The sequence below is a fragment of the Mytilus californianus genome, unplaced genomic scaffold (assembly GCF_021869535.1).
Source record: "Mytilus californianus isolate M0D057914Y unplaced genomic scaffold, xbMytCali1.0.p SCAF_8, whole genome shotgun sequence".
Classification (NCBI taxonomy): domain Eukaryota; kingdom Metazoa; phylum Mollusca; class Bivalvia; order Mytilida; family Mytilidae; genus Mytilus; species Mytilus californianus.
The window spans coordinates 98,974,913-98,987,816 of record NW_026262734.1 but is presented as its reverse complement, the minus strand read 5'-3'; the positions used below and the strand labels follow the sequence as shown (position 1 = coordinate 98,987,816).

At 32.6% G+C, this 12,904-nt stretch overlaps 1 pseudogene; it reads right to left on the bottom strand.

Moving 5' to 3' along the window:
- Positions 1-4,624: 4,624 nt before the first annotated feature.
- LOC127712923 (solute carrier family 28 member 3-like) lies at positions 4,625-12,287 on the bottom strand (annotated as a pseudogene).
- Between the last annotated feature and the right edge of the window lie 617 nt (positions 12,288-12,904).

The window sequence follows — 12,904 nt, the reverse complement described above, 5'->3', positions numbered from 1 at the left end:
CATGGTAGACCCTCTTACAACATCCCTTAAACAATACTAATACATGGCAAAAATGTAAGATAAAAAATAATTGACGAAGTTTATCATTTTTTCCATAAAAAATTTATTTTCCATTATTATAAGTTACTTAATTAACCTAATTAATTTATATGAAGCAGTTAATACCCGTGAAAAAGGTTGAAGTCTCTATCATTTCTCGATACTTTTTGATATTAATAAATCAGAATATACAAATTTGCAGGAAATTGTATGCTTCATAACATGGCAGCCTCCTTTACCAGGGTAATGGGCAAGTGTTAATGTTGTATAAAAACTATACTTCTCTAGTATATGGATTTTATTTTTTTTATTTTCCCAGTTATATAAGACTTTATTCTTATATTATTTACTGTGTATTTATTGTCTTGCCTGCGACAGTGTGCGAGACATAGGTATTACTATCTGGCGGCGGCGTAAACTATTTGTATAAAGCTTTATATTTCAGAAGATAAAAGACCTTGATGCTTCATATCTTGTATGCAGATACCTTATGTTTCAAAGTTTCCATCAATCCTATGTCCATTGTCCTTGACCTTATTTTCATGGTTCAGCAACTGTTTGAAAAAAAAATTGAGTTTTTTGTCATGTGAATTTCTCACTTATTAATAGGATAACTATATTTGGTATATGGGTTTCTTGCAACATCTACATGTCCGTCTGACAGAGTTCACCTGACTTTGACCTCATTTAATGGATCAGTGATCAAGGTTAAAGTTATGTGATTAGGTCCATTTCTCAAATACTATAAGGATGATAAGCAGTAGATCAACTATATTTAGTGTATGGAATGATTGTAATGTGTACATGTTAGTCTGGCAGGTTTCATCCGACCTTGACATCATTTTCATGGTTCATTGGTCAAATGTTATTTTTTTGAGTTTTGATCTGTTTTTCCAGTACTATAAGCAACAGGTCAGCTATATTCGGTGTATGGAAAGATTGTAAGGTGTACATGTCTGTCTGGCAGGTATCATCTGACCTTGACCTATTTTTTATGGTTCAATGGTCAATGTTAAGGTTTTGTGTTTTGGTCTTTTTTTCAAATAATAATAGCAATAGGTCAGCTTTATTTGGTGTATGGAATAACTGTATGGTACACATGTCTGTCTTGCAGGTATCATCTTACCTTGCCCTCATATTTATGGTTCATTGGTCAATGTTTAGTTTTTGTGTTTTGGTCTTTTTCAATTAGCATACGCAATAGATCAACTATATTTGGTGTATAAAAATATTGTAAGGTGTATATATCTGTCTGACACAAGTTATCTGACCTTGACCTCACTGTCATAGATTTTCAAAAATGTTAAGTTTCTGTTATGCTTTTATTAAAATCTTTATCTTTAAGACTTTCAACATAAAATCAATGGTTAGTAAAGCAGGCGAGACATTTCAGCGTGTGCACTGTTGTTTATTTCAATGGGTACCAATTTTCGTGGATTGTTGAAAACTTGCATTTTTGTGGATATTTGATTTCATGGTTCTAACAATATCTGTAAACATTCCTATGCAAACCTTGAAGTTGGTAGAAAATTTAAAATTGTACATTGTACCCATGAAATCCACGAAAATTGGTATCAATGTATAATATTGAATCCACAGTATCAGATTCTTATAAGAATTCACATGTAAAGTTTATTTTTTAATCTTTCAGGATATTGTGATCAACAGTTGTTGTTCGAGTGATGATCAGACACTGATAGCTTGTGGAACAGACAATAATCTTGTTTGCATATGGAGGAAGAATCCTATATCATTTCGATAAGAAAGGGTTACAATATGGCTACCATTTAATATGGATCAATTTTATAAGCATCAGATCTTACAAAGGAAAATACTGAAGATGTTTAAAAAAATACGATAGATGATTCAAGTATATAAGATTTCCTCAAATTTGATGAATTGTTCTGTTAAAAACTCAACGCAACCATTTATTAGTAATTATGAAATTATAATGAGGAATTATCTGAGCTGATTTGACCATTTTCTATGAACTATATTCAACTTGTTTATCAGATTAAGGTGAGAAAAAGCCAGAAAAAAAATGTTTTTGACCAACTGTCGTATAACTGCCTGATTCTTAAGAGATGTTCAAAAGGTTACTGGTATTTTATATTCATGTTTAATACATATTTGCAATATTTTGATTGAGATGAACTATTGTTTTATTTAGTCATGCCTACTTGTTTTTTTTACATTTTTTAAAAAACTTTAAGTGTATCTTATTTTTTTTAAATTTAAGTGTATCTTTTTATTCTTTACAGTACTTTTAAGTTCAAAGATCATTGAGAGTATTTACTGAAGCTTGTCAGTTCAACTATTTTAAAACCCTTTTAGGGTCTGGTGCATACAAATAAGACTATTAAAATATATTTTTTTATGATAACCTCACTCCCAAATAGGAGGGGTGGTATACTGTTAAGTTCTGTAAGTCAGTTGGTCCCGTGAAATTTCGTTACATTTCCTCAGGAAATACAAATCCTAGCTTCCTGAAATTTGGTATCAGTCTCCATGTGTACATGCTTTACCTTGTAACATTAATCCCCAACTTCCTGTTAACCGAATGCTTATATATTAGAACACGTAATGGCCCGGTAAGAAATTTTGGTGCCATTTTGCAAGGAACTACAAATAAGATAGGAATATTATGGTATCTGAAAGGATTCAAGTACATAAATTGAAAGTAAAGGTAAAATGTTTGAAGTATATACGTTTAAGAGATCATAGTTTTAGAAAGACATTGTAACGGAAGGTGATTTAGTTTTAGCATTTGTTAGTGATAAAACTGTTATTGAGATTAAATTTTGTTATAAAATAAATATTTTTACTACAATAAAGTTTTTACTTAGTTATATGTATGTATAAAAATATAATTTTAAGAGTTATGCCCCTTAGATGACGTTAGTTATGTCTCTTACATGCCGTTGGTTATTGTCCCTTACATGCCGTTAGTTATGTCCCTAACATGCCATTAGTTATGTCCCTTTCATGCCGTTAGTTATGTCCCTAACATGCAATTAGTTATGTCCCTTTCATGCCATTAGCTATGTTCCGTACATGCCGTTAGTTATGTCCCTACCATGCTGTTAACAACAAGAAAATTGATAGTTTCTTGAAGTGATCTTTTTTGTGTTGATAGAAAAAAGCTGTGCCATTTGCTTAAAAACAATTGAAAATTGTATGGTATATAACAATCACAGTTTTGGGGTAAAGATTGCATGAAATGCATCCAAAACCCTATGGTACCGACTTGATATCGATGTCTTCCTCCGGGCTTATGGTTTCTGTTCAAGAATCAACGCTTATTCATTGTATCTATAATACGTATTGTTACACATTTATTCCGGTAAAAAATAAGGTTCTAAGACAATTAAAAGAAACACTGTTTTAACATGCTATTTTTTATAAGTAAAGACGATACTAAATTTGTATCCACTTCAAGAATTCACGTACAATAGCATTTCAGAAAATAAATTTATAATATTTTCTGTTAGTTTTATATGCCAAAACTTATTAATAACTGACAAATGAACAAAGCTTTAGGAAATTACTGTTAAAATTGTTATACCAAAGGATATAAACAATACATACTTCAGAGACTATACTCCATATAAAACAAAGTAAGATAATATGTAGTATATATTTCTAGTTTATAGCAATGTATGTTTTTCTTTTAAGTTTTGTGTGATATTTTTAAGATCTAATTCATATAATGATGAATTTGACATAGTTATGTTACACAAAGATAGGCTGGTCATGTTACAGTCTGTTGCATTGTTATATAACATTGGAGTAGATTCTGTGAATCTGCAATTTCTAAATATTCCCTTCATATGTCATTATGCTTAATACAATTCACTGTTTTAATTTCTAGATCACAATATCATTACAAACTTTTTCTAAGCCTTGAATGTCAATCTTTAATGACACACATACATATGTCTGAACAGTCGGCTTGTTCTATTTTGGTAATTTTTTATTTTGAAAACCAATAACAGCAAAATAGACACGACAAGTTGCCAGTAAAAAGGGATTTCAAACAAAAGTACGCAATGCATGATCCTTGCCTTAATGTTAAACAACAAAATGTCGAACTGATTATGGTTTCATTTTGATATTGATACTAAAGACATTTGCAGTTGACTTGAAGACGTAAAACTTATAAAATTCCAATGATAATATTTTCCTCCAGATGCCCAAGTGTTCCTCAACCTTTAAAACGTTTGTGTGAGTGTACTTTTCAACAGGATGCATTTCCTGTCATGACCACATTGATAGAGCGTCACTGCTTACAAGAAAACTACTAAGCCATGGGTTCTTATTCATAAATTTAGAGTAATCGCTTCGAAAGTTTTACAGACGATATCGATCATTTTAGGCTGTTGTTGAATATGTGTGACACATATGACAACGAATACGTTTCACCTGTTAAAGTCACAACCCCGTGCTCATTTTCTCATTTAAAACTTTTCAAAAGCGTCTGGGTACCATATTTTTTTTGGCAATGACGGGTACCACTAGTAAAGCAGAAGCTCATCCATCAGAGAACGAGTATTCCCTTTTATAGTATCTTCTTATTTATTTATGTCTATGGATGTTCAACTACAGAGTACAAATAAAGACATAATAAATCTTCCTCTTCTTTTGAGAGGAATAAGGGTAGAAAATGCGATCTTCACATCCTATCCTACCTTTCCCGTGAGAAAAAAAATGCTGATAATTTTAATTTACCTGCAATACAGGCAGTCATAAAACAAGCAACGTTTCCACATACGAATGCTCTGAACACTCCTCTGGCATAATCCCTCCGCCTGCTAGGCTCAGCGGCAGTTTACGCGCCTAATGTAACACCAATAGATGCTATACTGCCAAATCCACAAAGAATGTATGTTGCTATTACTGCTGAACGATCCTTAAAAATGTGAAATAACTTATTCTTACATTAACAGCTGAAACAAATATAAAATGATGGGATTCGCTACTTAAGTTTAAGTTGTGCGCCAAAAGTGACAGTTTAGTGCCATTAAACTAAGATTAACAGAAGGATCTTTACCAAGTCAAGAATGTAACTGTCATTATCTGTTCTTTGCATCAACTCATCTGTTCAGCGTTTTCTTTGTTTTAATCTTAAACATGTTAAAATTTCATTTTAAATTGTTCCTTCCTTTTATAATAATGAAAACCACTTTACTGAATACTTTATTTTTTAATGAACCATATTATTATTATAGTATTAATGTATGGACTTTTTCATATTGGCCCTGTAACATGCCCGAGGTATTAATAATGACCAAGGATGGTTGTAATGGCCCCGAGGCAGCGCCGAGGGCCATTACAACTGTCCGAGGCCATTATTAATACCAAGGGCATGTTACAGGGCCAATATGAAAAAGTCCATATATTGATACTTTTATTAACCAACTAAGGCAACTTCATAATTTCAAGAACAGTCTTCGAGTCTCGGATCCAAATACAGCTAACCACGGATCTATAACAGGACCAATACAAAAAAAGCCAGTTCATAACACTTTTATTACCGTAAATGGTTTTAATTCTTCGATTAAACAAAGAGTAAAAATCTTACCGTGAAGAAGATACAGGAATTCATAGCTGAACTTGTCTTTTCGCATTCACGATGGATTTTTGGTCAACATTGTCAGATGTAATTTCTGATTTCTCATCCAAGTACTTTATTTTATGCTATTACAATTCATTTAATCTAGCAAATATAAAGTAGCTGGGAAGAATAAATCAGACAGTTTAACTATTCTTACTCTGAGTAGTCTGCGTTCTGACCACTTTCGAGTTCATCCTTCACCGGAAAAAACTCGTCAATTATGCGCGCCTTTATGACGTCATTTACCAGATAGAGGGGATCGCCTGTATCCTTGCACTATTAACGTTCATCAAGCATCTTAGTGATCGTCATTGTGGAGGATAAACTAGAAATAACGTTTGTTTTGTAAGTACTTAATCACAATTTCCTAATGACAGCAGTGCTGATTGTCAATTATGATAATTTAATTTGCCGAAAAATTCGTGCAATATAGCATTATAGTTTTCCAACCACTCGCTCAACATTGGAACGGAAGTGACGATGCCCCTAAACGCACGAATGATGTTCACTAAAACCAGAGTTTTTGACGGAAATGCATCGAACTCGAAAGTTGTCTAAAGATCAACGGAAATGAAACAGTGATAATAATCGAAAGTCGTACTCGAAAAAAGCTGTTTTAACTATTTTTTTATGATATTAAGTTAAAACAAATTTGAAAAAAGTTGTCACTTATTTGAAGAAATAAACGACATTTTGATTTAATCGATGTCCCGTTTCATCTTGTTCATAATGCATGGCTGTGATTTCGTAATGCACGGGTGTGATTTCGTAATGCATGACTGAGATTTCGTAATGCATGGCTGTAGCAATTTCTCCGTTCATAATGACCAGTTGTCGAAAATTTCCTTTTATAAAGCATGGGCATTTCTATACATATTGTAGTAAGTTGGTTAATAAAGTACGATAATGTGTATATTACATTTGTAACACATCAAATTTAGAACATTTTGCGCGCTATTATGAGTTAACCTTTGAACAGTATGTACATTCAGCACTCTATTTGTTAGATTGCATGTTGTCTTCTGTGGCCTCCTTTAGACGGTTTCTTAAACTTTGACACGGAGTTAAATTTTCATGAACAAAAAGTAAACTCGGGTACCTTTTTTTCTTTGATTTAGAAAATTGATGAGATAATGGACAAAATGAAAATCTGTTTAATTTAAGAATCATATCACACCTCGATCTTATCCTCTTTAATTAATCGACTAAGATTCATGTAAGCCAGAAAGTCATGGAGGACGATTTTCTTTCCTATCAAAGTAGCTACACTCCTACAATCATTCCATGGTATTCCCGTGATAACAGCTAGAGGCATGAAAATGTACGAACATTACCACTGAAATAAATAAAAAAAATAACACTTAATTAACTCCACTTAACTCCGCTCAACTCTATTACTCACTTAACATCTAGCAATATGAATAAAACATGAATAATAATAATAATGAATAAGTAAAACAAACACACTATTAAAAAGAAGTTCCGACGGGATAACATTGATAATAAAAGATCTGTTTTAACAAAAAAAATCTGCATTGATTACCCTTTTCAGTTTTCATTATATAATAAACAACCAAAGTTTTCATATTGTCTTTAGTCCTTTTGATTTTGTTGTGTCGTTGGGTTACTATCTCCTTAACGTTTAAATCTAATCTTATTTTATTGACGACTTTCATGATTGACTTATTGAGTAATGCTTGTTTTACGTCCAGTGGTAGTATTTCATGCATATTCAGTGATTACGTACGGCAAATGATTTGACAACTTATTCTTCTTTGGTAAAACAAGTACACAAAAGTTGTACCTCAAAATTTATTTCGTGATGACCAACATTTTCACCATAAAATGAAATAACGGCATCTAGAAATGACAAAAAAGCAAGAAATGCCATCAGATTTACAACAACGTATGCGATCAGCTTGACGGTAGATGTCGCTCCTGCAGATGCTGCCTCGAAAATGTTGGTTTCTTGTCTGAAACGAATAGTATCGAGTGGTGTTACAAATTGTTATAACACTTTAGGCATATAAATTAAAGTTTCATAATCATTATGTGCATATTTAATTGAATGAGATAGGAGGGTATTTTCAAGTCTTTTAAGACAAAATACTTTTGCCAATCTTCTTCAGTATTAAAACTTTTCATTGACTATTACTTACAGTTATTTTGCATGAACTCATGTTTAATTTTTAAACAGGATGGTGTCACTTGTTGAGAAGGAATTGCTGACTCTTCTAGAACATCCAGGTTCATTTCCGGTATTACTTTTTTTTGTGGGCAATCTGGTTTTTGGTGTGATGCTTTGTTGGATGTAGATTGTCTTTTCATCTTTTCTTAGTCATGAAATTGTTCGTCTTTCTTTGTTTATGGGTTTGATTGCCTCGGCGCTTTTGGTAAGTATTGAAATTAGAAAAAAACAATACTTTAATATGTTTCTATTTTATATAATAAGCACAGGTATAACTCTGCATTAGTATATAATAAGACAATTGCTAAATTTATAATATCTGGACTTATAACATGCCGATATTAATTAAATTGTAAGAACAATCGTCAAATTCTTGGGATAAAGATTGCATTCATGCAATTAAAATTCTTATAAAACAGGCTTGGAAGTAAAATTTTCCATTCTATAATGAAATGTTTAATCTATATTTTCCATTAAAAATGAATACAGTCTTGACCCTTCAGTGCTCACACGCACTTTGATTTATATTTGGTTATTATATCCTTTTTAAACAATATCATAGTCATGAAATAAAATACCCAACATCTAATTGTACATTGCACAAATCTACTTCATCAACTTCACTGTTCTTAGGCCATCCTAATTTAGCTACTGCCAAAGCAGCCGGAGCAGACATAAAAGAAGCTGCCACCAAATGTTGTGCCGGTACCTGTGATGGATGGTAATTTTAAAGGTACCTTTTATGAATAAAATTTGAAAAACCTCATTTAAATCAACTATGCATATATAGCCTTACTGGCTATGGACTTACTTTACACAATTAGACTTTACTAACCTAGTGAATGTGTGATGTTTGCAAAAAAAATAACAAAATATGAGCGAAATTGACCGACAGATTTCATCAAAAGACCGATTTGTAGTGTTTTTGGAAAGTTTGCTATAGCTTGCTATAGCAAAAACTTTCCTAAGGCATCGGCCTCAAATCGAAAGTGACAGACTATCTTACTTTAGGATGTGTGTTCTACTCCTAGATAATGTAGTACTGGTGTTTGACAACTAATTCTAGGAAGTTGCTTTTGAAATTTTGAGTTACTTCTTTTTTAATTAGCTTACAGTTCGAATTAAAATGTACTAAATGTTCATCGATAATTCAAATAATTCATTTTGAAAATGGCTATCACAAACACTAATTCGCGGATCTGCGCTGCGCGGAAAGTAAAATCAATACACATCTACACGAGACAGCAGTTTCTACGTTATGCTTTTATCGGTATTCCCCAGACATGCGTGAGATCCATATCAACGGGAGTTCTATAATCCCGGTTTCAGGGGTTTCCTCCCGTCCTCCGGTTGAAGAGAAAATAAATACCGTGTTTAAAATATTTCATGAATGATGAATGAACATTTTTCGACGCTTACTACGATTTTTACAATGTTTATTAAAGACACAAAAGCCCGAGTGTATCGAAAGTATCCCGGTATCTCATCTCGGCCCACAACAAACTCGGACTATAATAAACTCGGCCTATTACATAATCGGTATCAGAAAATCGGACTATAACAAAATTCGTAATTATACTACTTGCTATTAAGTCTCCCTAACAAAGTTTGGAGACTTATTGTTTTGCTCAGTTCTTATTAATTTTCTTCTTGAGGTCTATTTAGGGGTATTTTGAGGGGGCCAACAGAACGGATATTTAGGGGTATTTTGAGGGGGCCAACAGAACGGAGGGATTTACTATAGAACCCTATGGAATTTATTTATTTTTAATTTTCAAATGACTATAACTTGAAAACAGTAAGTGATCGACACGACACATGCGGTTTTCAGTAATGATCACAGGATCATTAAACAAATCAAATGAAATATAGTTTCCTGTTTGAGAACTTGTAAACGGTTGAGATCACCACCCCTAAACCATATATATTCTTGTACGGGACAATAAAACAAATCAAATGAAATAAAAGGCGAGTCCCCTGGGGTCACTCCCACCCCTTCCTGTTTCAGAACTTGTAAACGGTCGAGATCCCCACCCTTAAACCATATATATTCTTGTATGGGACAATAAAACAAATCAATTGAAATATAGAGAAAGTCCACAGGGGTCACCCTACCCCCTCCTTTTTGAAAACTTGTAAACGGTCGAGATCCCCACCCCTAAACCATATTTATTCTTGTATGGGACAATAAAACAAGTCAAATGAAATATAGGGGGAGTCCCTGGGTGTCACCCCCACCCCATCCTGTTTTGAGAACTTTTAAACGGTCAAGATCCCCACCCCGAAACCATATATATTACTTGTACGGGACAATAAAACAAATCAAATGAAATAAAAGGCGAATCCCCTGGGGTCACTTCCACCCCCTTCCTGGGAGTGACTAATTATGGGAGCTTTGTTTGGAAGACTTCGTAACAGCATCATGTTACAATTATTTCTTGTATTAAGTAATTTTTTTTTAAAGTCGGAAAAAAAGTTAAACACCCAATCTACAAACTTACAACCTATTTGAAATATTACACATCTACCGTTGCAAACTTTCCACAGGTGCTATCCAGCACTTGTGGTTTTGGTAAAGATGATTGGTGGCTGTTAAACGTCCAGCGGCAAATTATATTCAGGACGAGAACATGTTTTGAATATGTTATGAACATGTTCCTGGCTTTCAACTAGACTTACTCGCTGAGCCGGATTGTTAACATGCTGGTTCAACACGTAAACTGCTGCAGGAAGACAAGTCACCCACATCGGACGCATTATACATGCTCTGAGTCTTTGTTTTATTTTCCATGATTTTGATTATCCTTTAACAAAATTTACAGTACTTGTTTTTCGCAATTTCATCATTATAACATAAATTGCAAAGATACTGAAAACTAGTTTAGTTGTATTCTATGATTTATCACCAATAGTAAAAAAAAAAAACGACAATAAAACTGTATAACTTTAGAAAATATTCCAGTTGAACACGAAGATTACAAATAATTGTTAAAAATGAATGTGCATACAACTAGAGATTATTGCGGTATTAAAAATGAATAATGATACCTGACAATGTAGATTTTTAAACCGTCATTGAATTCTAAATTTACATAAATGAATATACCCCGAATTCAGTGTAAGCTGCAATATAAGTGCATGCAATTGTTACAAAGCCTCCCGTCATAACAGAATTCAATCCTGACATCGAAACGTCTTTCAAACATTGCTTCAATGCTATAAATTCTCAATTTTATACTAGATTCAGCCTGCAAATACAAAATGTTGGATTGTGGTGAACGAGAAAAATATTAATAACAAAAATCCAAATTGTACCTACACTTTCACCACTAACCTAGTATTCCTCAACAAACATAAAAATCTACAAATCTCGTCAAATCATTAAAGTTGTTATACAGACATTCTAAACTGACAAATTAGATGGAATTTTGGTCAGAAAGTTTTATAGCCAATAAAACAGAACACAGAATAAAAAAGAGGGAAGATATAACTGCACGTTAAATGTTAAAGGGGCACTAGCTGTCAAATTCATATTCACATATTTGACTCAAATTCTCATATTTGATTTATAACGTACTAAAACACATATCCAACTTATAATACGTCTTAAATAAATAGTTAACAGTGCACATACTAGATAATATATATATATATATATATATATATATATCAGATTTTCTTGTGTATTTTAGTCTTGACGGCATCTAATTAACTATCGAGATGACCCCGAAAACTACCGTCGGTCACATAACACGATATAAACATAAACATAAATATAAATAGACATATGGTACGCGTGCAAATAGATTTTTCTATGATTTCATGTTTTAGGTTAAAACATAAGTTAATTTTCGATCTTACCTGTATAAGAATGATTTTTCTGTGGATCGAAAAAGTCAATCAAATGCTTTATCTTTGTTTCACTTTCAATGTTGACATTCTTTTCTTTTCATAACCGAATACGCATCAATCATGTGTAATCCATCTCTAGCTAAGGGGTTAAATTGAAGTGCACATGAATACAGTTTCATTGAGGTCGAATTATTCACTTGCAAGTGAATAATTCATCATCGATGTTTCTTACTTGATTTTGACAAAATTGAACATACTGACTTCTAAAATCGAATTATTATTTCACTATTTCACTTTCATTAATGATTTTAAAAAAAATCAGAATTTACTTTCTTTAGGTATCTCGTAGCTAGTGCCCCTTTAACCAATCTGATTAAAATTTAAATCTATATCATGTCGCGTGCTATATATAACTCAAACGAGGATAACGAAATCAGAGGTCTATATTTTAATTCGGTTGAAGGTTGGTATTCAATCTATGTAAATACATACCTGTCCAATGAATATTCGAGCCGCTGCAGCAAACGATTCCACTGATGATGTTTTCATGACAAATTTAATGACACGGGCAATAACTCTGATTATCACCTGCATCGCCCCGAGATAATATAAAACGTTTGTGATAGCATTGAAAAACACAACTACAGGTAGAACCTAAAAGACAAAAAAAAGACAAAGTTTAGAAATAAGTCTTTATGTCTTATAAGTAAAATTTATTTAAATTTGTGACAAATACAAATATAAACTTATTTGAAAACATATACATGTACACATAGAGCCAAAAAATTACCTGTTTACAGCTCAAAAGAAAGGTTACAATGCGATATTGGTCGTTTTTGAACGAGATATATAGATGTTGTATTGCAATTTCGAATATTAAACTCAGGATACTCTTATCCTTCCAGAAAATATGTACCGTTTTTATGTAAAATTAATACAAGAAAACATTTTGATAAGTCATGTGACGAATATCTCATTAATTTATATGTATCTTCAAGCTCCATATATGATATATTGATAGCCGAATTATCGGCTACCCTTCCGGAGCACTTGTGAACACCCTCGGTTTTACCAGAGTTGGTGTATCTTGTGATGCTTTTAAATATCTCCTTAGCCTGTTATGATATAGACTCTGATGTATTTAGAGCTAGCGTTTCTTTATTGTGTTGTTTATTCCCTTTTAAGTTTACACCACGATTTCTTCGTATAAA